Source organism: Manis javanica, chromosome 6, assembly GCF_040802235.1.
Source record: "Manis javanica isolate MJ-LG chromosome 6, MJ_LKY, whole genome shotgun sequence".
NCBI lineage: Eukaryota > Metazoa > Chordata > Mammalia > Pholidota > Manidae > Manis > Manis javanica.
Window position 1 is genome coordinate 141,375,338 of NC_133161.1, and position 27,072 is coordinate 141,402,409.

General features: G+C 45.7%; 1 long non-coding RNA gene across 3 annotated transcripts in view; it reads right to left on the bottom strand.

Moving 5' to 3' along the window:
* LOC108387968 (uncharacterized) overlaps window positions 1-27,072 on the bottom strand; it is an 86,231-nt gene that overhangs the window by 58,292 nt on the left and 867 nt on the right. For all 3 annotated transcript variants that reach the window (XR_012132663.1, XR_012132662.1, XR_012132661.1), the window contains exon 2: window positions 25,182-25,249. This is a non-coding gene — a long non-coding RNA (uncharacterized lncRNA). The remainder of the gene's footprint in view (window positions 1-25,181; window positions 25,250-27,072) is intronic.

Genomic DNA, 27,072 nt, shown 5'->3' on the forward strand with positions numbered 1-27,072 from the left:
CCTGTCTGCAAGCAGGGCCACAGAGATGTCCTACCTCTGAATGTTACTACAATCCGGCAGTCGTCATGATGTCCGGGAACAGGCTCTGAAAGGTGTAAAGACTTCACAAACACCCGTGAAAATCACTCCTGGCCTTTGCTGGGATGTTGTTTTCTAGATGGGAAGGATGGTCAGTGCTGGGTAAAAATGATGCATGTAGGTGACTTCTAAGAAGTGGGCTTTACAGTCTCATGCCATCCTCATGCCACCTGTAGCCAGGAGGAAAATAAAGCTCCTCACAGGTGCTTCCAATGGACTCACCCAGACTGGGAATGGCTGAGCCACAACATGAATCCAGGTTGGTCTGATTCAAAACACCCAGGCTTCATTCTCCTTTCTTCTTCACACAAAATATAATACTTCTTGTATGACTCCCCACAGATGGCTTTAACCTAACCTTTCTTTTCCGTTTTCCTCTCCTCCATCCCCCTGCTCCTCCAGCTCACCCACCTTGTCCCCTGTTAAAATACACTCTCCTCCCTCACACCGTCTGAGGGCCCTGCAGCCTCCCTTCCTCAGTGAGGTCTAGTTAACTGATAGAATATTCCATGCCAGCGTGCCAGCGTAATGCTGCCTCTCTCTTCCTACCCCAAGTAATTTAATTATTTTAATAGGAACCTTCTGGAAAGAATGTGATAATCTCAAATCACACGGGAGATTACCTGCGTGCCCCACCCCCCCATCCCCAAGCAATCATGCAGATGGAAACGTGCGTGACCATGTGAGGAAAGCCAGAGGCTTCGCTCGGTGAATTCATCAGTGAGATTAGTATGAGCCAGCGTCATAAGGTTGGGGGTAAGTCAGGGACACTGGGAGATAAAGTTGGCACAGCCATGATCGAATAAAGTATATGATGGTGGAGAGCTGGCTTTACCTGGGCAGAACAGATGGACCAGGGAAAAGCAAAAGTCCCTTCTCTTGGAAAGCCTGCATTCTCCCCCTCCCCCTGTTCTCTGTCCAGTGTCTTTCTGGTCACACACGCATCTCCCGAGGCAGTGAGTCGCAGGTGGCTGTTTAGCAGTAATTTTTTATTTACCACCAGGTTCCAGACAGGGAAGGGGTAGCTGACAGGGCCTCATCTGAGAGTTTTGCCATGGAATCAATTGCCAGAGGGTGTTTATTCCAGAATATTACACCCGAGAATCACTTTCCAAGACTGCATAATAAATGGCAGCTGGGAGGTTCTGTGTTTCTGCACATGATGGACGCCCACCACTTTGCATTCTCTCTCTCTCTTACACATACACACACATATAACTATAGAAATTGGGAGCTGGTGGACAATGATCATTGTTGTGAGACATCACAAAGAAAGACAAAAATTCAGAAAAAAATGATGCTACACTTTATGCATTTAGCAAGACAGTGCTGTCTCCACCTCCTGCCTGTCTGCTGTAGCTTTTGCTCAACCCCTCTGCCCTCACATCTGAGGTCTGCAGAGGGGCCCTGCAAGAAACGGCTGCTCCGTGATGCTGCGTCAGGAAGCAGTAGTCTGGGGAAATGTCCTGAACCAGTTGCCTGTGTGTTCAAACCTCCCATTTACTGGGGTTGCTGTTACCTTAAGATTGAATTAAAATCAGGTCAGAAATCACCATTCCCTCTGTCACAAAAAGCCAGTATCCCTGTAATGTAACTGGAGCTTTTCTCTGCCCATGGGATGGGCCCTGATAGCGCTTAATTTTTTATCCATCTTGCCAATAGGTTTCAGCGCTGGGCAAGTTCACTATGGTTTCAGTGAGACTGAGGAATGGCAATGGAATGTTCTTGGGGTAAAAGGGTTCATTACCCGGCTTGTTTTCCCGGCGATAGGTTGAGCACTAGAATCACATCTGCCTCCAGCAGTCTGCAGGTCCGTAATCCACCCCCATCTCTGCCTCCACCCAGAGCCCTGGGCAGAGCTCTTTATATAGTGACTTAGTAATAGCTTATTGCCTGCGGGTGTGGAAGCGGTAGCCTAGCAGCAGGCCATTTATATCATCAAGTAGTTTGGGTTCAGGTGAGGATCCTGGCCACAGGAACCCCAACTTTCCCCACATCATCTCTCTTCCGTTTCCCTCCTGAGCACACTGTCACTTTTCCTTAACAAATTGCCCCCACTGGACACCCCCAGGTCTCTCCATCTCTTCATTCCCAAATGGCTGCCCCATCCAGGCACTGTGTTGAACAGGTATTCCTAAAGAGTTGAGGTGCCAGAGGAAAGTGACACTACATGAAATGACTTACGACTAAATATTAGGTATTCCAGTCTTTGTAATTCCCTTGAACCACTTCTGTCACCAGAAGGGCTTCACTGCTCACCTTCCTCATGTTCTTAGTCACCAACCTCTTGCAGTGCTGCTGGACCTTTTCTCCATCAGCCTTCGTCCCTGTCCTTCCAAGTTAGATTGCCTCATCCCCCCAAATTCCTGCATATTTTTAGGCACAACCATGTAGCTGTCTCTTACTCCCTCTCAGCCATGTGCAAAGGTCTGAGAGACATCTTTCCACAACCCAAAACGATCCAGCAAGGTGTCTGCTACACCTGTGTTGCCCCATATTTAAATTTTAATTAACTAAAATTAATTAAATTTAAAATTCAGTTATTTGGTAGCTCTAGCCACATTTCAAGAGCTTAAAAGCCACATGCAGCTAGTGGCTGCTACACTGGATGGCCAAGACAGCAGAAAGTTCTGGTGGATGGCACTGTAGCTAAACAGAGATCTATGTCCCTTAAGAGACTGTGTCACCGGCTATTGGACCAATGCTTTCTCCTACCTCATTAATGCTTATTGAGTCTCTTTGCTGGGGGAGGCAGTTTTCATGTGTTGTTTCATTTAATCCTCATAACATTTCCTCAGAGTGGGTCGTTTTTGTCCTCGCATACAGAGGGAAACTGAAGTTCCTGCAGCCAGTCCAGCTCATCCATGTTCCTCTAAGCCAAATGCTGAGGAATTATGGAAACACTAATATTTGGAAGATAAATGGGACCAGAGTAACTGAGAAAAGAAGGAAAGGCCATGTGTCCTACCAGTGGGTTTCAGACCCGGACAAGTTCACTATGGGTGCAATGAGACGGAAAATGACAGTGGAACATTCTTGGGGGGACAGAGTTTATACCCAACTTTATTCCAACGGGGGCAGGTCAGTCACTAGAATCCCATTCACCCAGAGCGAGTCTGCAGGCAGCAAGCCGGTCTCAGCCTCTGGGCCTCTCTGCCCTCGCAGCCGCCTCAGCCTCTGTCCTCGGCACTGCCACCACTCCAGCCTCTGCTCTCCTGCAGCCCTGCAGCCGGGCCACCGTGTTGCCCAGAGCACTGGGCCGAGCTCTTATAGAGAGTCAGTAGCGACGTACTGCCTGCATATGTGTAGTGAGCAAGCCAGCCAGGGCCAGGTGGGAATCCTGGCCATAGATACCTTCACTTTATCCACACTATGTCAATCACGTTTGGTATTTTTATTAAAATTTAGAAAGACTTTTCTTACTCTTAATGGCTCAGTCCGAAAATGGGATTACTGAAAGGAAGGTCAAAGACTGTTTTGCCAGGGGATGGGATGTTTACTTTGCTGTGATGAATGCCGTTGCTTCTGGAGACTGGCCAGGCAGAACCACGTATGGAGGGAGAGATCAGAGGCCCCTTTGGGGGAAACGGGCTGTGAAAATGGACATAGGGGTGGTTGTAGAGCTACCGAGTCCCCCCCCCACGTAGCTGCTCCCAAAGCTTCCTTCTGCTCTTCCCTCTGCAGAGCAGCCCTGCTGGCCAGAGCCGCCCCCTCCTGCTCCGGAAAACCTGTCTTCCGGTAGGTTGAGCCCAGAGCTGACCCATTTCCATCAGCTCTCGGGGGAGGCCTGGCTTCGATGCTGGCGCCATCTGCTGGCCCTTTCTAGTGCTGCAGCCCGCTACGGGGTTCCTTCTCAAAGCTAATGCGATGATTCTCAAAGCGTGGTCTCTGGACCAGCCCCATCAGCAATACCTGGAATTTGTTAGAGATGCGAATTCTTAGACTCTGCCCCACACTTATTAAACCAAAATAGAGTGAATCCTAGCTGTGTGTGTTTTAACAAGCCCCTCAAGTGATCCAGGTGCTCTCAGAAGCTGGGGATCACTGATTGAAGACATCCAACTCCACCATTTATTCATTCATCAAGTCAATAATTACTGATGATCATCTTCTAGAAAAACATGACACCCCCCTACACACACAGAATGGACAACTACTTACTGCATCTTTACATCTCTGCAATAGGGAAGACAAGCATTATGATCACAGACAAGGAGGAAAAAGCAGGAGACTGGCCCAGGACCACACACCTAGTAAACAGCAAGCTTGGGTCCCATGCATGTCGAAGCCTGGGTTTATTCACCAACTTTTCCAGATTGGCTTGTGGTTTATTTGAGGAGAGGAGAAGAGAGAAGGGGGGAACCGCCCCAAATCATACACAAGTGAAACTTGTCACACTGCCTAACATTTCCAGCACCCACATAGGGCTAGAGATTTGTTTTAGAAAGCTAACAAATAGGCTGCCTAATTATCACTCTGCTAGAACCTTCCACTGAGCCTTCCCTTCTCCGTCTCTTCCATTGACGACATAGGGTGTTACTGACAGGGAGAGCAGGGAAGAGGCGAACGTGTCGGTGAGTGCTGGCTGAGGGACCCAGCTTTAGGTATTGGGGGAAGCAGGAGTTTAACTCCAACTGCCTATTCAGTATGAGAAGGAGAGACAGTGGGACTGAACAGGGGCAGAAAAATGCTGAAGGGAAGGGGAGGTAAGATGGAAAGACAAATTCCGTCGTCTTTGGCACTCCAGCAGTTTCGGAAGCGGCCCTTCAAGCGCTGATTGGCTGTCAGTCAACCACAAAGAGCTGAGGACTGAGAAGCACCTGTGAGCACGTGCCTTGCTCGGTCAGGTCCCTGCCCTCAAGGGACCCGCTATTTTGCAGGGAAGGAGAGACACACGGCTTAAAAATGCATGGACACTGTGTTTAAAATTGCCTTGGCCATAAAAACAGTTTAACAAACAAATAGCAACAGCTTTGTAATGATAATAACACTTTCCGCGCACTTCGCTATGTGCTAGGCACTCCGCCAGTCCTGAAATGGGACGAGGGGGCGCCAAATGACCACCTCCTTGAAAAGTCCCATTTTTCAGGCCGCTTGCTTTGCAGGCTTGGGAATTGGATTCTATTCGTTCCCTCTCTGTTTATCTGGCTCATGCCAGCAGATACACAAGACAAAATATTAACTGGAATGGAAATCTGTCCACTTGCAGTCAAATCTATTCCCGCCAAGTGACCGCTGGTCATACTCATGAGTCAACTCACCCTCTTTGCTTATGAAACCCTGTAGTGTTGTCACTTTGCGGGCAGGGAATCAGAGCAAGAGCAATTGGATGAAGGGAGTGGGGCGCTCAGAGGGCTACATGGCCTGATGCTCTCTCACCTTCAGCCCTGCAAACACCCTGAGCTGATGGCTCAGAGCACCGGCCTAAAGGGCTCAAGGGCCCAGGGCACCCGCTCCTGGGGTGGGGCGTGGAGACCGCGTCAGGCTGCCCGTCCCCCTGCCTCCCTCCTCGCAGGGGTTCAGCCAAGCTGCCATGGAGCTCGTCTGGTTTCAGCATTAGTCTCAAGGCTCTCCAGTCCTTTGATTGGTGTGTCTTGCCCCACCTCTAGGATCATATCCACAACTGTCTCTCAAAGTAGTCTCACCAGTAGACAGCTCGGTTTCATCTATTCTGTGCTGACTTTAAAGTTGCCCTGTGAGGAATAGGCTTTTTACTGACCACGTCTCCCAGCGCCAAGGCTGCCCTCCATGCTGGCTGGCCACCAGACACCCTGGTCTTCTGCTCTCAACTCCCTCTTCTCAACCCCTTGGGCTCTGACCCCCTTCCTCACCTCCCACTCACACAGACACCCCGAGATTGGGAACAAATGCTTACAGGGTGAGCCTCTGAACCATTTGCTTGCTTCTCTGTCTCTCCCAAGAACTGTTTTTTTCTTACTTATCTTTGTGTTCCCAGAGGTGAGAATAATTTCTAATGCTTGTTACCAATGAATAAATCAATAAATGTCTGTTGGATGAATGGAAAGAGTTCTGGCCTGCAGACCAGTACACTTAGGAGCGTCTAAAATTGTTTCAACACCACCGCTAACTTAATTTGGGACCTGACTCCTCCTCACTTCACGGCTCTGTACCCCTTTCTGCAGACACAGTGAAGGAGAGTCTTCCTTCCTGGTTCCCTCTTCAGGTGGACGTTAGGCAGAGGATCGCTGCCGGGCACTGGCACCCTGTCAAGCAGGCTGTCCATCTCTGCTCCCCACCCTTCCTCCACCCCGAGAAAGGTAATAAAGCACACACGCTTCTAGGCCTTCTAGGTTTTTCAGTTGCATCAAGACAGTCTTTCAGGGTTTCAAAAATTTCAAAACACAGGAAGGAATACCAGTGAGACTGTGGTTTCCCCGCTGAAGATTGAGTCAGACCTCATGAGGGATATAGGGTCGAAGGACTTGGACCCCCAGGCCTTCTTCCCCCATGGAGAAGCCACCCCAGGGCACTGTCTCATCGGGGACATCGACAGGTCAGTCCTGAAGAATGCGGAGGATGCGCCTGGTTCCTCCCGCTTGGCACTGAAGGCTGTGTGTGCTCTGCCCTCTGGCCAGCCAGGCATATACCCTTTCTTCTTTCACCCTGGGAAATCTGGGTTCCTAAGGACTCTAAAAGTATCATCAGGTTTCAGATACCAAAGGACACACATAATAGGCAACGATCCATTTCGAAGCCTGGGGCCCAAGTGAATAGCAGTAATAAAATGAGTTTTAGTTTTATAATTGCTAAACTCCCCAAAATATTTCCTGGTAATATCTCCCGATAATCTCTCTCCCCCCGACCCTCTCCCCTGCCTTCATTTTTCCCGCCTGCTCTATCTTCCTTGACTGAAATAAATCATTGAAATGGCTTTTCTTGTTCGTGAGTTTTTTAAATAAAGTTGTATAATCTCCTTTCCTATTTTTAAAAGCAGGATAGTTGAGCATTTTCCATCGCCTAAAAGAAAAACAAGTTGTTTTCTACTTTTTGTGGGGTGGGATGAGGGGTAGGGTGAGAGGGTTGATTGTGTGTATAGAAAAAATGATCCCCTGCCCTTGACACAAGTCTAAATGTTTCTGTTTGACTTTCAAACTTTTTGCTCATTTGGTGCCGCCCTACATAAGCAACTGAATTTCCAGTCCTATCCCAGCATGGCCCCTGGTCTCTAGCCTGGAGCCTCTACCTAAGGACTTTGACTTTCAAACCTTGGTGGCCTCCTGAAGGACAGGAGCTAATACCAGCTGGAACGCTTACTAGCTGTGAAAAGTCAATTTTTCTGAATTTCAGTTCCCTAATCTGCAGCTTGTTGCCTGACTGGCCTCACAGTCAACGAGAGAACAAAGCTGTGGCTATGCGGACGTGTTTGGGGAAGTGTGAAGTCCCCTGTGAATGGACAGCACTCTATTTCCTGGCCCCAGAATGAGTTTCCCCAATTTCCTGGTCAACCAGGTCCGACTCATCCTCCAGTGATCACTATCAATCCCCGCTCTTCTATTTTCCTCTTTTCTTTCTATTAAGAAAGAATTAAACATATTCAAAAGCAGAGAGAATAGCTTAATGAACTTTCAGGTACCCAGTACCCAGCTTCACTGACGGCAACATATGGACAGTGTTGTTTCACTTATACTCCCACCTGCCCCGTGATAATTTTGGGGGAAAAAAAATCTCAGACAAAAGATAAAGAACTCTTAACACACACACCTACACAATACCATATACCACCATGCATTTAAAAACCGCACAGTAATTCCTTAATATCTCAAGTATCTGGTCAAAATTTATTCCATTGGCATCTCTCTCTCTCTCTCTCTCTCTCTCTCTCTCTCTCTCTCTCTCTCTCACACACACACACACACACACACACACACACACACACACACACACACACACACATTTAAAGTTCCTTTGTTTGAATTAAGATTTAAACAGGTTTCACTGGTATTGGCCAGTAAGTCTCTCTCCTCCCTTCTATCTGCGTTATCTATGCCCCTATTGTTTTCCTTGACATTTTTTGTTGAAGAATCTATGGAATCTACCACATTTTGGACCTGGTTGACTGCATTCTGCATTCCTGTACTTTTATTTGATATTTTCTTCCTTCCCCTGTGTTTCGTGTGAGCTGATCCTTGGAGCCTGAGGCTAGACTAATTCAAGTTTGATTTCTTTGGTAAGAATATTTTGTGGTTGGTCTGAGTGCTTCCTGCTGTATCACAACAGGAGGTGAATGACGGGCGGTGTTGCCAAGAGCTGTTAACTTTCATCGATGGGTTTGGGACAGGCCAACTGAATCCGTTACTTTGTGAAGCTCCCCATCCACTTCTCTCTTGATTTTAGCACCGCCAAAGACTGTGGTGGCTTAGTAATGTGACAGCGTCGCTAGGAGGGACTAGATTTCCGAGAATCCCCTTTTCTTGTGTTTCTGGTTAGGATGGGACACAAGGGAAACTGTCGGGAGATGTGGAGGCCGGAGGGGAAGCAGCAGCCGTTCTGCATCTCACACATACGGGGCTGGACTCTTGGGTCCAGATACTCACTCAGCTTCTCCACCATCTGGCTAGTGTGTGTGTCACCTCACCACCAAGGCCCACACTTCTGCAGGACACTCATACCATCCACCAGAGACCCCAAGAACTGCGCCTCTTCCTGGACTCCAGCTGTTCTTGCTCTCTTGTGGTTGACATCCATCTGCCCTTTCTAACCACCTGCCCTGTGGTCTCCAAGCTCTAGCCCCGAGGTGGAGCCACTGGTTCATTAGGGATTGCAAAATGGTGATGTTCTCGTTGTAGCATTTCTTTGCATAAGTACTTGTTTCTTCCCCTTCAGTTTTCTTTACCAGTTTTCACAATAATGAGTTGGTTCCTAGGTTTCATTTATTTACTTTTTTAAGTGACATTTTGAACTCACGGATTTTAGTATATTTGATGTGGTGTCATAGTTATTACTATCGTGATTATTATTGCCATAATGTTCCCATTATCCCACTTTTGGCCAATGGGAGATCATTCAAGTGGGTGCCTGGATCTTTTTGATGCAGCAAACGGTCTATGACAGCTTCTTCGCCATCCAGTACAACAGAATGTTCCAGATCCCCCTTAGATGGTTCCTGTCCCAACCTCAAAATCAACATTTATCCACAGAGGCATGGTTCCTTTTAGTTGGAAATTCTATTTAGAAGATACCATCTGGGTGCAGGGATGTTCATTATTTGGGGGGTAAGTTATGGTTTCTAGACCTTTCCAGAGAACAAAGAAATACGTTTTTTTTTAAACTAAAATATGTAAGTTCTTACTATATGTTTTCAAATTTCAGGTTATAGGATTTTCCATTTGAATATTTATATACTATTCTATTAGAAGATTTGGATCCTAAATATATATAGTTGATACATTTATTTGATGCATACTAGTACACATACACACAAATATTTAAGAGTTACAGAATAATACTAATATAGTATTATACTAACACAGTAGAGATAGAGAATATATGTTCTGAAATATATACACTTGATACTTTCAGAATAATATTACTATAATTACTGAAAACAGTTCAAGATTTCTTTAAGCTTTTATCCTTTGAATATATTCTTCAAGGATTATACAGTCAAATTATTCTGTTTTAAAATAATTGAACTAATTACTACCTCTGTGTTTAAACTTGATATATATTTAGGTTCTTTCTTTCATTTTGTGGTCAGCGATTAGGGGTTATATTTACCTTTTTTTCAATTCTATTCAATTTACTTTTTATAATTATATATGACATTAAAATGTTAATGTCTTACATAATTGTATAATTACACAATAATGTCAAATGTATAAACTTGGATACCATAGTGACTTAAAATGTCCACGAATTCTTCCACACACCCTTCCAAAGTTGGTGCCTAATTCTCCTCTCCTTGACTGTGGGTTGGTCTCAGTATCTTACTTCTAACAAATAAGATATAAATGGCAGTGTGTGACTTCCAAGGCGAGGGCATAGAAGGTATTGCAATTTCCTCTGCTCTTTTTTTGTTGTTTTTGGAATATAGTTGATATACAATATTATATTGGTTGCAGATGTATAACATAATGATCTGATAATTACACACATTACTAAATGCTCCCCGTAGTAAGTGCAATTACCCCATTACCATACCAAGATACTACGATATAATTGATTATATTCTCTTTGCCGTACTTTCATTCCTGTGACTAATTTATTTTATACTTTGAAGTTTGTACCTCTTTATCTCCTTCACCTGTCTCACCCCTAACCCTCTGAAACCAACAGTTTGTGGTCAGTATTTATGGGTCCATTTCTTTTGTTTGCTTGTTGTTTTTTAGATTGCACATATAAGTGAAATCATATGGTATTTGTCTTCCTCCTGTCTGACTTACTTCTCTCGGCTTGATACCCTCTGGGTCCACCCATGTCCTCTGCCCTTTATAGATAAGTTGCACTGGAGGAAGTCAGCTACCATGTCATGAGGAGACTCAAGCGACCCTGTGGAGTGAGGCGGTCCATGTGGTGAGTAGCTGAGAGGCCTCATCGTGCAGGTTCTCTGTCCACGCAGGCAAACCTTTAGGTGACTGAGCCCACATCTTGACTACAATCTCACGAAATATCCTGAGTCGGAACCACCCAGCTAAGTTGCTCCTGGTTTCCTGACCCTTGGAACTTGTGTGAAATAATAAAAATGTATTGTGATTTTCAGCCATTAAGTTTTTGGAATAATCTGTTCTGCAGCAATCAATACCTCATTCGTTCAGACAAGTCTAGTTTCCATCCCTGTCTCCTTCCTGCCCCTAAAGTTCATCAATTTTCCACTTGCTAGTTTGTTCTCCTGTTGCTTTTTATTCTAAATGTAAGCTCATATGAATATATTTGTATTTTCCACCCTTTTTAGGTAAAAGTATATTATACTCTTCTGAACCTTGTGGTTGTCAATTAATTACTTTTACTGGAAATCATCTGAAACTAAATATAGACAGTTTTCCTTCTTTTAAACAGTTGCTTAGTATCCTGTTCTACTACAGACTATTCAGCTGATCCCCTATTGTTATGTTGTTTCTAGTCTTTAGTGTTGCAAATAGTGCATATGGAGTAGGCTGCATATGTTTCTTCATAGTTTTTCCACGCATCTTTGGAATAGGTTCCCAAGTGCACTCTTTTTAAAAAGTTTTCGCTCTTGCCCCCTCCCCTACCGAAGAGTCTCTTCCTTATAATTGAGTACTTATTTGCCCTGATTTTATTCTATTCTGAGTTTCCCATGTGCATCTTAGTTCTATAATCACATGATTTGCTGTTGTAGCCCAAGGAAGGCAGTTACAGCTCTGACCCACTGCTGTCAGAGACTGGGTTTAATGCTGTTTGTGGGATTGAAGATGTGACCTAGAAGGGACGGGGAGGGGAAGGACAGGGATCAGAGTTCACAAAAATGGGACATCTTCTTTGGTAGGTGATCCACACATAAAGCCACTCTTCTCGCCAAAGGGAAAAAAATTTTCTCTCCGACTCCTATCATGACAACAAGGAGGATAGTGAAGATTATCTTGAAGATTAATCTTCAAAAGTATTAAGACTTAAGATACGAAATAGAGGGGAACTCAGGACAGAGAAAGAGAATCTTTTCCTGGGCTAACCAGCAATGCAGACAGCAAACATTTTGTCAAGCACAGTGGCTAGAAATAAAGCTTTTGCAGAAATAGTGCTGCAGGAACCACGGGAACTACAAGGAGTCAGGACACGGAGGCGTCTGGCGAGAAGCAGAGTTGATTAGTGCTGCACAGGCTCAGTGGATACCTATCCAAAGGTTGAGCCCTGAGCCCAGCAGGACCATGCCGTTCATACATTCACTACAAGGTTAAGGGAGAGTCACCACCGAGGAACCATTGCAGTGGGAACTATTAGGTCACTATAGGTGTAGCCAGGATGCTAGTTGTATTTTAATCTATCTCTGTAAAGGTTACCCGGATGCCCTAGTACAAACTAATGGGCATGACTACCATCAACAAGCTGTTCCATACACTGGGTCCCAGTAGGGGGGGATACACTGATCACAGCCTCAGCTCCAAATCTCCATCACATTCTATTTGTATCCTTTCCTTTCTCCCTGTCTTCATGTGAATTAAATGTCAGTGCACACGAACCTTTATATATGCAATAGACGAAATCTTAAAAAGTTGCATATGAATCTACTTTTTATTATTGCAAGGTATTTTTATACACACCATGTGCTCGTCACAGAAAATGCAAACACATGTCTACAATAAACATAATTTCTGCATTTTGGAATTGATTGGTCAGGGAGACTGAGTGCAAATACAAAGAGAAAGACAAAAATTGTTAAATGAATTCAGCAGCATGAGAGTTCACCTAGGGCTCGCCTGCCGGAAACACCACTTAGGGGCTGGAGAACTGGCTGAATGTTGAAGGGTTTGACAACAGATGAATGGAGAAGCAGGAGGAAGGTTTTTGGCAGGAGGGATTGTGTGAGCTAAATAGAGAAACTGGTAATGTGCCATGTTGATGACATTAGCTGTGGTGAGGAAGGCGTGGGGTAGCAAATCCCATGAAAAATGAGGGCTTTTCAGCTGGAGACGAAGAGGGTGAACCGTGGAGGAAGATGAACAGACAGTGATGTGTGGGATGGATGGACTGGGGTGGGGGGAGGCGGGCAGTTGATTCAATGTCTGTAAATAGAATATTTTTCACACTAATATTGGGAACCCAACAATAATTTATAATTTCAGATAAGTTTCATCCTCACTTCCCATTAAATGTTAATACTGCTTCAGCCTCAAGCATCCATCCACATCTGTTAACCTCAGTGTCTATATATACATACTGGCCTACAGTCTGGCTTTCTATTTTTGTATATCCTTTTGAAAAAGGTGAGCAAGTATTTAAAAGGTAACTGATGGCTGGTGAATTGGTCTCTGGCTAAGTTCAGTCTTGCATACTGGGATTGCTCAAAGTGTCGCATGCCGGTTCCTCCTCCTGTGTACAGAGGACAGCCTGACCTAGGTCCCAGGTTGCGGTTTCCCACTCCTTTCAGGAATGTGGAAGGAATGGGAAGTAACATATGGCCTGCATTTTAACATGCACCATCTCATTCATTATCACAACAAACCTAGGAGTTGTACTAGTCCCAATTCACAGATAAGAAAAATAAGACAGACCCCAGTGAAATGACCCGCTCTAACTATACGCTGATAAGTGGCAAAGCAAACATAAAACCCACTTGGGGCTCCTTCTAAAGCTGAGGTTCTTTCCTCCAACCCACACCACCATACTTGAAGGGGGGATTGTGGGAGGCTTGGGGGAAGGTGTGGTGCCATGTTTGAAGTGAGAGGGAGTAGTTATTACCTAATGTTAAGGGGGGAATAATGAAACAGTGCAGCCATATACAGTTCAGCCCCTCCCTGCGCTTAAGTCATTAAGATTGGCTATTGCTGGAGATAAGGCTTTTTCTGCATACGGTTGTTCGTGGTAGAGAAAAATGTTTAAACTCTATCACTAAATCACTATTACTGCTCATGTTATTAGGATTTTTGCCTGCAGTGTCCCTCTATCCTTAACTTAGTCTTCAAAGTGAGTGAAGCTCAACGTCAGCTCACCTCTGAATCCTTTGGAGCTTTGCACATGATCTATCCCCTCATTTGGTCTGCAACCCTTGGCAAGGGATTCAGGTGTTCTAGAAAGAGAACTCTTGCTGCCAGCCAATCGCAAGCCTACGTGGAGTGCAGAGATCCCTGATAAAGGTTCCCTAACTTTTCTCATCAGTTGGCTTCTAGACAACCTGAGTTAAGTAGGGAGGAAGATATTTCCTCTACCCCTCGGGCTTCTTCTAGCTGGTCTAAGAATCAAATTGACATGAGACAAATTAACAGGAGAAGATAAAACATAAGTGTAATTATGTTCGTACAGGGAAGCCATAGACGTGGATTCCAAAGACAGTGGGAGAGAATGAGGTATCCACGCCATCCCGAACCAAGGTGTCGGGGGTGGGAGTCTGAGACTTCAAACGGAAAGGGAAGCAGTTCACAGGAATAGGAAAGAGCAAATATTTGGTAAACAAGATACTTGACACACAGAAACAATGGGGTACAGAGAGAAATTTTAAGAGATTCTGTCACATTCCTTCCTGCCTCTCACCCCTAGTTTGGGGGTAGCTCTCCTCGGGGAGCAGGTCCTCCACCGAAATCCTTTTTATGCAGCTTCAGGGTGGAGGCCAAACTATCTTCTAAGTCTTTGGTGCCATGATGGTTTTCAGCTCAAAATAATCCGCATGCCAACCGGGCGCATGGTGGAGCAGCCTGCCCTTGGTCCCCACAGCGGGCTGAGGGGTATCTGACACCCCTTTTCCTCCTTGTCTCTCTCTCTTTCTCTCCTCCCCTGCATCATCCACCATCTCGACCACCCTCCATCCTCCCGTCCAGGGCCCTGCCTCCATCGCGGAAACCAAAAGGAAAGCTCACAGTCCTGATTGTTCTTGGCCATGTTGGGTGGGAGTTTCGGTGCCAACTCGGTGGGGCATCCCCCAGGATGGTCCTGCACAGTTATGGGCCCATAATAAGCATGTGCTGGATAAAAGACATAAAGTATTGCTGAGGCCATTTGGATTCTACTGAGTAGAAAATACATTAGATTTAGAAGGTTTATTGCTTGGTTTTTTTTTTTGTTTGCTGTTGTTGTTCATACCATTTCTGACCTCTTAGCACAGCTTTGAAATGTTAGTGTAGTGGACACTGTAGTTTCCTTTCACAAGGGTGTACACTCCCCTTTAATTCTGTAACAAAATTCAGGTTTTCCTTCAGGGAACCAATCCTACTCCTCTGTCGGCCCACTGGGTTTGGGTGGGCTTGCTTTTGTGCACTTGTGACCACGGGACACTATGCCTCCCCCAGCTCACCATCATGAACTGACCCCCTCTGAGTCAATAAGTGTGAGACTCATGCGTCTGTGTGAACTATTGATAAAGCAATGTTGTTCTCTTCTAGAAGGTTCTAAGCTGGTTGGATACAAAGCCAGAGCAGCCTGTGGCCATCCTGCCACCCTATAGGAAGGTCCTGATTAAGAATAAAGTTTAACAGGAAAACACAACAAAGACGGAGAGACAGTCTCACTGGCTTGAGATATATAGTCGACCATGCCTGGACTTCTCAGTTTTGAGAGCCAACACAGGATCCTTTGTTACTTGGGCCAATTGAAGTTCTTATCATCTCCACAGAAGTCCTTAGAGGACAGTTCTTATGCTAATGAAGTCCCTGACCCTTTCAGTAAAGCCCACCTGCCCCTGAGCAATGAAGAAGGGGAGCTAATAAGGGCTGATGGGGGAAAGAAAGCATGCCTTGATGCAATCACATTGTGGCACCATGTCCACATGTCTGTAAGAATAGAAGCACCGTATGAGCACACATCCCCAGAATCTAGTACCATGTATGAACATTAACCTCAAAAAGCACTTATTTGCTGAATAAACTTGATTTGTTCATAGTTTTTAAGCTTTATGTTTGGATCCTGTCTCATTTACTTACCATGTTCATTTTGGCCAAGTTACTTCGCCTTTATGAGTTTGATTTCCTTATCTGTTAAATGAGCACAGTAATAGTATCTACTTCACACATTGTTCAGAAGATCACACATGGTGCATATTGCATAGTAAATATGCAATGATATGCAAAAGACTACTATTATTATTAAACGAACAAAAAAGAATGATTAGAACCTAGACTTTCTCATGTGGGAATTTCTATAAAATGGTATTGACGATAATGACATTTTACCATATATTGGTGTGGGTGAAACTGTAGTATTTCTAGAACATCTTGCCTGGCTTTAGTGCATCTACATACCAACAGGCATTCCTCAGGGGTGGAGAGTGGTAGTTCATCTCCATATCAATGGGTATTTACCTGGGCAACAGAGAGCTTATCTGAACCTGAGAGGTTTGAGGAGGACTTGATTGATTCTGCCAGAGCAGGACAGAGAAAGGGCCCAGACTGGACTGCAGTTTATAAGCAATAAATGGATTTTAAGCTGTATTTCTCCCTTTGACTGATTTTGGTTTTAGAGATATTTTGCCCGGGATTTCCTCTTCCTGGAGTTACAGTTAGCATATTATATAATTCTTTATGTATAGTCCTGTGATCCTAGACAAGTTACTTAACCTCTCTGAGCTCAACTTACTTTGGTTGAGCGTGACTGTAGTCCCACCATGCATATCTGTTCTCAGGTTAAACTCCATAGGGCACATTCAGATGCCTCGTTGGGATGCAGCAGTGGGAGGAGGAGCCTCCAATCTGGCCCTCCTGGGGGTTCAGGCCTCAACTTAATCCCCTCCCTTCTCAAAGGCTGCATTTCCTCCAAACGTGTTCTTTGTTCCTTGTTCACTGCTCTGCTTATTTTCACCTTCTAGCCTTTATTCTGGTCCCTTGTCTGGAGCCCACCCCACCCCTGGTCACCCACAGCTTAGATACGCTAGAGACCCATTTCATGCCATCTGTTTCACGAAGCCTTTTCTGATCCCTCTGCCCCAGTGCCTGCTGCTGGAAGTCAGTTTTTCTTCCCCTGCAATTCATAGCAAGTATTTATACCTTTCTTATTACACCATCTGTATTTTTACATCATATCAATTTTCATCATGCCTGATGTCCTAGAATGCTCACATTATAGATTTGAAAGGTTAATGTCCCATTCATCTTTGTACCCCTATTATATGCTAGGGCACAGTGACTTATAATAATGGGTGCCCAGTATGGGTAACTGATGCTGTGAGAAAGCATTTGAATGAATAGGTGATCACAAAAATAATGAAATTTATGTTCCTATTTCCTTCTTCTTGAAAAATGACATTTTCCATTTTGCCTTCAATATCTCCCTCTAAGTCATATTTCCAGGATTCTCACATTCATTAGTCAATTCATGAGCAATCCACCTCAAAGGAAATTGCAAATCAGCAAAAGGGAACATTTTTATCCTGTTATCAGGATAACATTATTACAACTATAATATTAAAGCATTTCACAATTTGTACTAAGTATTTATCCTTCAGTCAGTCAGTCATTTATCCAAAAAAATGTGTCTATCACCTGAAAATGGCACTGTGGAGTGGGATAAAAGCAGCAGAATGTATTAATTCCTGCTTTAGTGAAATGGGTACTAAATCAAAGTGTTAGAGGACAGATCTCTGCAGATAGGAGTCAAGGAAGACTTTTAGAGGTACTGACCAAGACATTGCAAGCTAATGTTCAGACAAAGGAATTCAAATCCATTATGATTCGAAGTTCAAAATTATTTTGGGCACTGCCTGAATTCAGTGCTCGTTGGAAGTCTACCGGATTTGACAAAAGCTTTCCCTAGCCTAGTAGGAGATGCATAATAATTAAAATGTCAGTAGAACTGCTTTTGGATTTCCATCAAATTAGTACCTGTGGTTCTGTATTTTTTTCTCCAACCTGTCCGTGTAAATCTGAGAAACCATTCAAACATGATTCCTCCTCTAATAATGCAGGTGTTACCAGGTGCTGAATACACAGGCGTCAGGATGAGGAGGGGCTCTGCTCCCAGGAGGAAAGTAAAGCCTTAGGACCCATCTCAGATACTGGGTTCTAATGTTGAGTGGCCCAGTTCTACATCTTCCACTTCTCAACTGTCTGGAGGTTTCAGGGTACCAACCCCAAGATGGAAAGCGCATTAAAAATCATTTCATGTCACATGCTGAAACCTGGATGAACCGTGAGGACATTATGCTCAGCCAAAGAAGCCAGTCACAAAAGGACAGATACTGGATGATTCCAGTTACATGAGATACTTAGAACAGTCAAATTCATAGAGACAAAAAGTAAGATGGTAGTTTCCAAGGGCTACGGGGAGGGAGGAATGGGAAAGGGTTACTTAATGGGTACAGAATGTCTGTTCTACAAGATGAAAAAGTTCTGGGGCTTAGTTGCAAAACAATGTGGATGTACTTAATACTTTGGCACTGTGCACTCAAAAATAGGTGAAATAGTAAACTTGATGGTATGGGTCTTTTACCAGAATTAAAAAAAAATAATTTCCATTCCTCCTCTGCCTTCAAACTGGACACAACTTTAATGTACTCCAAACATGTGGGAGTTTCCTGTGCACTTAAGGTCTTGAGACAACACTGTCTCCTTCCTGCAACCATGTCAGCAATAGTCTGAGTCCTTTCTATGAGGGGTTTGTTTTTAAATATGCCAGAATACCTTTTGGGCTGCGGAGGCCTGTTTTCCAGACTTTGCCCTCCAAAAATTGAATCTACCAACCTTGGGCACATGAGAAAGCCGGTCTGGAAAGCGCTGTGTGAAATCATTTTATGGGGCCTTTCTCCCTTCCTTCCCTCCAGGCAGGAGCCGCAATGGGCTACTGACTATTGGGAGGGTATCAGGTTCCACCATCACTAAGAAAGGCAGCTACGGGCATTCACGCTGAGAGCGCCCCTCCGTGCGGCCTCCCAGCAGGTGCCGTCACATGTGTTGACCCGTTCAGCCTGCAGGACAATCCTGCAGAGCCAGGACTCTGACTGTCATCCCTAGAAGGGGAAACTTTGGCAGAGATGTTAACTATCCAAGATCACACTCCAGGAAGTGATGAAGCCAGGATTTAATCCTAGGCGGTCCAGCTCTTGAAACAATGCTCTGAAACAGCAGTCTGCACGGCCCTTAGACCCAGTCAGGGAGGGCTCCCATTCTGTGCCCTGTGCTCTAGAGGACCCCCCCTCCACCCGCCACCTGGCTACCCCTCTCCCCAAAGAAGGAGGAATCTGCTGGCCAAGAAGCAGTGACCACCTGAATCCCGAACCACTACCCCTAACCGCAGGCTGCCATTCACAACAATCCCAAGCCTGCCTCCAGGGCCCCAACGGGCTTCCTTGTTAGATCTACCCTCAGGGTGGTCCTGTGCCCCCAGGGCATGCACTGCTGGGGGCATTAGGGGCCCAAACAGGACTGTCTGGCGGAGGAAGGATGGAGCTCAGATGTGCAGGCTGAGGTGGCCTCACAGGGTAGGTCAGAACCAGAAGTGGAAACAGAGGGGCGAAGGCCACAGGCTGGGGGTTGGGGACCAGCCTGGCCCCCAGGCTCCCACGCTCTGACACAGAACTCCAAGGCGCCTGCGGATTCTAAATGTGAGCTGCACCCTTTGGGTCATTATAAGGGTGCATTCATTGAGGTAGGAGAATAGACCATATTTCATTTAAGTTTGTTGGCTTGTTTCAAACTAAATATCCAGAGGCAAGTGAGCCTGTGCTTGTGGTCTGGCTGGGGGCCCACAGATGGTAGGGGGGCCTTCACCCTGATCATCTTCTTCTCAATAGTAGCTAATCCTACAGAGCTGTCCAGACACGTGAGGCACTCCTGTGAGCACTTCACACGTACTCTCCTTCTGTCCTCAGAAAAACACTATGACACAGAAACCTCCATCCTTCCACGCACCATTTATGATCAGAAGCTGTCCTGTGGCGGGGTTTTCTTCCCTCCCTTATCCCCCAGCAAGCCTGATCTACAGCAAGAACCAAAACCCACTCGTTTTGTGGCCCTAAAATCCTTTAAAACACGAAACAGGGGGAACTGCAGTCATATGGAGATCATTTTCAATGCATCCCCTGCATTCCTTTCCCCTCCAGACAACATGAGCAATAAGCAGGGCCATCCTGCTAGACACTGAGCCAGCCTGGGTGGCCGTCCTTGCGAAAGGGGTACAAAGCCAAATCCCCTCCGAGAGGACTAGTTCTGGGCCCTGCTGCCTAAACACGCCCAGGGGACACAGCGGGCGCTGTCTTTTCTGCAGGAGGGTAACTTCCAAAACGATCCCATTTAACCTCCTATGATCCGTGTGGTGAACGGAGTTCAGGGGTTCTTGGCTCATGTTACAGAAAAGGCAATGGGCTCCAAGGGTTCTTGAGAGACTTGCCCAGGAAATTGGAACCTGTCACAACTAAAACCAGGCCTGGGATCCAGGTAAACGTTTTATTCCCAAATTTCCATCCTTATCCTAAAAGGAATCTTCAAGGTGATAGACATTAATTCTGCCTATCGAGATGCCTTGATGCTTCCAGTGCACCGAACTAAAATGTCCCTGTCCCTTTCTAGGGACGTATATCCAAAAGGTAGTTGCCAGTGTCCAAGGTCATCACTATATCAATGCTGAAGGAGAGCTCTGCTGGGGAATTAAGCATCAAATAGGATTGCAAATTGAAGATTTCCCTCCCAGCAGCACGAACAGGCAGTCCAGAAGCAAGGTGCGTGGCCCTACTATGCACGGAGCTACCACTACACACATTTCCTGGCACCATTGTTTCCTTCTGCCCATAACTGTCACAGGGCATGATAACCTTATATAATGAGAGGGATGTCTTCCCCTACAAGAGACTCCCCAGTTTCTCTCCAGTGCCCCAGGCATGGCCATTAGGAAGATGGAGAGAGGGAGAGCTGCCAGAGCTCAACACTCACTGAGCTCTGGCGCTCCTATAATTGGCTTTTTTAGATACGAAGCCATAAATGGAGTGAGGATAGGTGGGTGGTCCCTTTGCAGACCCATTATCAGTAACCCCTTGTCAAGGCTGGCATGCTTTGTCCTCTTATTTAAAAATAGTCAGAGGAGGAGGAGAAGTTGGAGGAGGGAGGGTGGGCAAGGAATGTCTTTCTTTGTTCCTCCTAAAGCTTGAATCTGAGAATTTGCCTCTGGTTTTCTCTTTCCAACCAGGCAGAAAATCTTAAAAGTGAAGGGAAAAGACAGACAAATGACTTTAATCAAATATTTCCAATCTGAGAACTATGTAGAGGCTAGGAAGGGACATAAGATTAGATTATGATTGGAGCAAAACCATTTTTTGTTTTGAACCCACGGTTTCTCGTCACCAGATTGTGCCAAGGCTTCACCCAAGATTCTTACCCACCTGGCCCTTACCTGGCCTTATCACATCCCACATCTGTTTCATGCTTACCATTTGGCTCAGTAATTTGGTTAGAATCTCAGGCTGGCTTCCCCAGTTAACAGACTCTGAGAGGCTGAACCGAGTGCAGGAGGTTAACAGGGGTGTGCTCTCAGAAACAACACCTGCAAGGGGATGGGGGAAGCGGAGCTGGGCAGAGGGAGCGGCCAGGCAGGTGCAATAAGGCCCACGGGCACCTCCGGGGCTGGGACGGGGGCCCTTCAGAGTTATCCTAAATGGAAGGGGGGCTCAGGCTTCTGTGTCTCCATAAAGGCAGGTCACTGGTAGGCTGCCTCCAGTCGGGGACACAAAACCTTGGGCTAGGAAGTCCCCTGCAGCCAAGAGTGATTCCCAGAGAAGGATGGAGGTGTGAGCCAGAAACGGAGGGAATGAATGCCTTGGCCCCAAAGGGGGAATCTGGGCCCCACATTGCTCAATATCACTTTATTCTCCTCCTCAGAATGCAAGGTCATGAAAGCAGGCATCTTGTATATATATTTCTACTACATTTGTATCCCCAGTGCCCACAGCGGCACACTTGGCACATAATAGGTGCTCAGTGTACGGTTGTTGAATGCGCTAACACTTTCTATTCTACGTACCTATTTATTGTTTTCAAGAGGTTGGCAAATATATTCATGTCACAAATATTTAAACAAATATCTCCTAAGACCTGAGGATGTTCTCCTATGTGACTATATTAAAATGAACACATTTCAGAAATTGACACCGATAGAATGCTATGGTCCAATATACAGTCTATATTCAAAGTTTTCCAGTTGTCCCAATAATATCTTTTCAGCTTTTTGTTTCTTTCTTTTTAAGTTCAAAATCCAGTGTAGAATCACTCACTGCATTGCGGTCATATCTCTTTAATATCTTTTAGTCTGGAAAGTTCCTCGGCTTCTTTTTGTCTGGCATGACACCGACTGATACTTCAGGGACACTCAGTCTGGTTGTTCTGTGCAAAGTCCCTCAATCTAGATTTGTCTGATTGCTCCTCATGACACATTCAGGTGACACATGTTTGATTGCAGGCCTGATGGGTCATAACAGCAGGCTGGTGATGCTGTTTGCTCCATTACTGGTGATGGTAAGTGGGATCATTTGGTTAAGGCAACGTCTGCCAGCCTTATCCACGTCAAAGGTCCTTTTCTCTTTGTGCTTAATAATCTGTGACATGACTCCCTGAGTTGTGTAAGGATCCTGTGCCCTCAAAATTGTTCTCGTGACAATTTTAGCACCCATTGATGATTCTTGCCTAAATCAAGTATTCTTGTGATGGTTACAAAATAATGTAACACCTTTGGAAATAAAAATATCTCACCTGGTTGGCAAACCGTAATTGTGGAATATCTGTAATTAGAAATCTTACATATTATAAAACCATCGTTGTGGCATTTATCATAGAAGGCCTTATTAGGAGTATAATTCTGGCCTGGAAACATTTCATTAAACTGGAGAGTTACCCTCCAAAGGTTCATTTTTATTGAACCAACTAGAGGTGAGAACTAGAAACCCATGTTATTCTTGAGATTAAACTGGAATTAGGCTGTATTTAACATCAATTTTACACTCTGTTACTTTAGTTCGGGACAGAGTGGCACTAGTCCAGTGTCTAATCTACTGTATTTCCAGAAGTCTCTCAACACTATTTTTTAACTAACCTGTATATCTAGAGTATCTTTCCATATCAGTGGGGAGACGGCTTTTTGCTTATTCGTAGTATTGTGCATAACTCCCTTAATCAACCCTCTAGTTACGGATGTCTGGATTACTCTCAAACCTTGGTTATTAAGATAATGCTACAGTGAACCTCCCTGGGAACACTGGTGGGCATTTTGAGCAACAGGTCTGAGCAGGGTACTCACCTTAAGATCGGCTGCTTTCACAGGTGTTCAGGGAGCAGCAGGTACCTGGCTGCTTACAGGGTCTCCCTGTACAGATCTGGTGTCCTGGGGATTTGTCCAGCCTGTTTCAGTATCAGAAACCTGATACTGAAAAACACAGCCTTTTATTCAGGATACAGATGGAGTCCTGGGGTCATGTTTAGAGTGGAGTATTGATCTCAAGATTGTGCTCAAAGCTGAGTGATGCGCAGCTGAAGGTGAGGCCCTGGCTACCCTGCAGGAGTTTAAAATCCTCTGCAGTGATAAGAGGACCAGTAGAAGTGGGCAGGAACCAGCGGTACCTCCCTTGCTCTGAAGCTGGGCAGGAATAGGATCATTGCAGAATAACCAGTGTGTGTTCTGACTGCCTTGGTGGGCACCCCGGAAGACATGTCTTACAGAATAAATGGAAAAGAAGAGAGTAGTACCAACTCCCCCAAGTGCTGATGAAGCCATGACTGCAGGTGTCCCGCATCTGGTGACAACCCCCCCAGAGGACCCTCGGGAATGACCGCCAGCCTCTCCTCCTTCCCTGCCCAGTGATGCAGACCTCACATGGCACTAATCTAGTTCACAAGCTACCCCTACCAGGCCTGTGCCCTCCCCCTGTCCCCTTTGCAGCTGTCTAGCTGACCCTTGATGCATCTACCATTTGGGAAGGAAAGTAGATGAGGTTAAATTATTTAAATCTGTGCTCCCAACAGTCAGAGCAGGAAAGCAGCTAAAAGTTCTGGCTAAGGCATCGAGCAAGAATTTCTTTTCTCAGTTTCATATTTATTTCGCTCCCAGAGCTGGTCAGATGTCAAGTAGGGTTAAAACTCGGGGACAAAACAGAAGCAAAGCCACAGAGATGAAACAGAGAACCCAGCACCTAACATTTTCTTCTCTATGTTTTGTTTAATCCCACTTGGATCTACCAAACTCCATTAAAGAGAGTGATGATGCATCACCTGTGCACTTTTCAAAATATTGAGGTAATCTACCTAGAATATATTTAAAATAGCAATCACCCCTAGTAATAGGCATCATTTGTTGCCTATTTCTCAAGAGCCAAGAGCTTTGCATACATTATCTCATCTGGTCACTCTCCACAATCTGTGATGGGCGTTTGCCTTATACCCATTTTTTACCCTGTATTGTATAGATAAGGATCCGAAGCGAAGGAAGTTGAAGACATTACCCAAGGTCCCAGGCTTTGGGACTTACTGAATCCCATGACTAAGTCATGGGATTTGGGCCCAGCACCCTGGCCCTTGAGCCCACACCATTTACCACAATACCTACTGTCAGTTCTTAAAATCACCTTCCAGTCTTAATCCTCATGCATGCGTGTAGTTACAGTTAATGTAAGTGTACCACGTACTTTGTACTCTATTCTCTCCCACTTAACACATCAAACGTGTTTCTGTGTTTCACCATCAGTATAATTGTAATATGCACTTTCATAGGCTCATAGTACTAGATTGAATCATCATAGCATCATTTACCAAACCATTTCCTTGTGGAGGGATTTTTTTGTTCTCACTATTTTTAGTTAGCATAGACAACACTCCAATGAACTTCTTTGAGCTCCTAGCTTTTGTTTTAAAAACATATGTTTCCTAAGGATGAATTCCTAGCTGTGGGACTCGTCCCATATTACCATATTACTTTCCAAAGTGTTGTACTAATTTAGAGTACTATCAGGAGTGAATTAGGAGACTAATTTCAATGTCTCCTCACTAAAATTAGCCCAGTGGAGCCCTTCCAAGCAGGAATATAAAATAAATGGAGTCCTGTTATGATTACTGTTGCAAAGAAAATTATTACCAGAAATCAAATTATCCTTGGAGACTGTAGCCCTCATTTCTCTGTGGTCTCCTTTCTTATCACTTTAATGTCCTCATGAAGCCACAAGTGATGAGTTTAGCTCCATAGAGGATATCAGCAACATGGACACGCACGGAATGAGGCAACCCATTCGTCAGATACCAACAGCTGGTGCTCAGACTGTTCCTTCTCCTGCCTTCCCAATGGCTGTCTCCCTCCCATTTACGTTACTCTGACCTTGGAACATTTTGGCTCCTGCCTCCCCATTTCCTCATCAGCCTCCACAAACTTAAAACAGTCTCCCGTCCAATGCTGGCCCATCATCCTCTCTGCTCCCAAAACCACCGCGGAACCGGATGCCCGTCGTCACCCTCCTGCACGCAGGTTCCATCACAAGCCCCCCATCCTGCCCTAATCCATCCCATGTGCAGCTCCGCACTCACCCTCCTGAAGCACAGCCTCTGATCCCGTCATTCGTCTGCCTCGAAGTTGGCTTCAGTCTTCAGTAGCCCTAGGAAAGACATCCAGCCTGTGGAATCCCACATGCTCCAGCCCGTGGGCCCTGCCTCTGCCTGCCTTGCTTCATCCACCATCTCCATTCAGCCCCCAGGGTGCCCCATCAGTGGTCAAAACGTGGTCTTTCCAGGTCTACTCAGGGGACCGGTGGGAGCTACGCGCAGCAGCTTGGGCATAGTCCTGCCACCTATATGTATTTGCTGACTGCTTCAAATCACTCCTGGGCTGGGAGAACCTAGAAATGTCTCTTACCATCCTTAAACCCACCAGTAAGGAATGACCCAGGCTCTCAGCTGCTTTTCTGCCTGCAGTCTTGCCAGCGCCCTTTCCTGGTCCAGCCTCTGCACAGCTGCCAGTGGTCTTTGTAACTGCAGGCTGGGTCACGTCCTGCCCACAGCTTCCTGCTGTCTCTCCCCTGGTGTTAGCTCAGGCTCTTAGGCAGCTGATTCCTCTTGAGCCCTGCAGACTCATCCCAGAGCTCCACACTACTCACCTGTCCCTAGACCTGGGCCCCGGCTTCACACCTCCTTTCAGGTCCCTAAACAGAGGTGCTCTTGTGTATCTCCAGACTATACCACAGATGCTGGACTCTGCCTGGGGCATCCTCTCCCTCCTCAATCCTCTAGCACATTTCTATTCCATGGCTCAAGTCGAATGACACCTCCTCTGGAGAGTCTGCTGAGATCTTGTCTTGCCAGTGGGTTTCAGCCCTGGGCAAGTACACCCTTGATTTGGTGAGACCCGTAAGTGACAGTGGAACATTCTTGGGGTGAAAGAGTTTATACCCAACTTTATTCTCATGGTGGCAGGTCAAGCACCAGAATCCTGTCCACCTCAGAGCAAGTTTGCATACAGCAAGCAGGTCTCTGCCTCTGGGCCTCTCTGTCCCCGCAGCCATCTCAGTCTCTGTCCTCAGCGCTGCCACCACTCCAGCTTCTGTTCTTCTGCAGTCATGCACCCCAGAAACCTGGGCAGATCTCTTTATATAGAGTGTGCAGTGAGCAAGCCGACCAGGATCAGGTGAGAATCCTGGCCACAGAAACTCATTCCTCTACAGACCTTCTTAGACAGAGTTGGGTTTTAGTGAATCCCCAACACCATCAGCATGTTTGTGCTCACATCGTATTATACTGACTGGCTGGAATCTGTCTCTCTCCATTAGATACGAATTCCTCCAGGAAAGGAGCCTTGTTAGATTCATTTTGGCTTTCCCCATACCTGGCATTGTTTGTGGCATAGGTACTTGCTTCCGAACGAAAGTCTAACCAGAGCCCTGCCTGCCTCACATAGGGGAGGGGAGGCCCACATCTCCAGCCCTGTAATCTTGTGAAAGAGTCTGACCAAGCAGAATGGGAGGATCTAGCTTGGAAAGAAGTAGAACCAGACCCCTGCACCTCTCTTCTCCCGTGTCCCTCTTAAGGAAAGGACTGGAAACTTCTCCAGGGACCTCTTGGTTCTTGGTAGAAAAAAAAGAGGAGGAAGCAGAGGCTGCGTGATCACTGGGGAATGAGAGGCTTGGGGTTTTCTCTAGGTCCATGCAACTTCAGATGCAGGGAAAAGGGTGGATGGGCAGAAAATTATCCAAAGTGATTATCACTAACTGCTTGTCTATTTACAATGGGCTGATTTTCAGTTGTGAAAACAAAGATTTGCAGACCTGAAAAAAGGATACAAGGAGTGCCTGTGTTTCCCCAAAGCATTAGTCCTGTAAATCGTGAAGAAGGGAGTCTGCAGGTGGAGAAGCTGTGGCCGTTCAGTTCCACACCCACACCCCACATTCCGCTGCATATGCTGGGTCCAGGATGCTGCACCCTCACT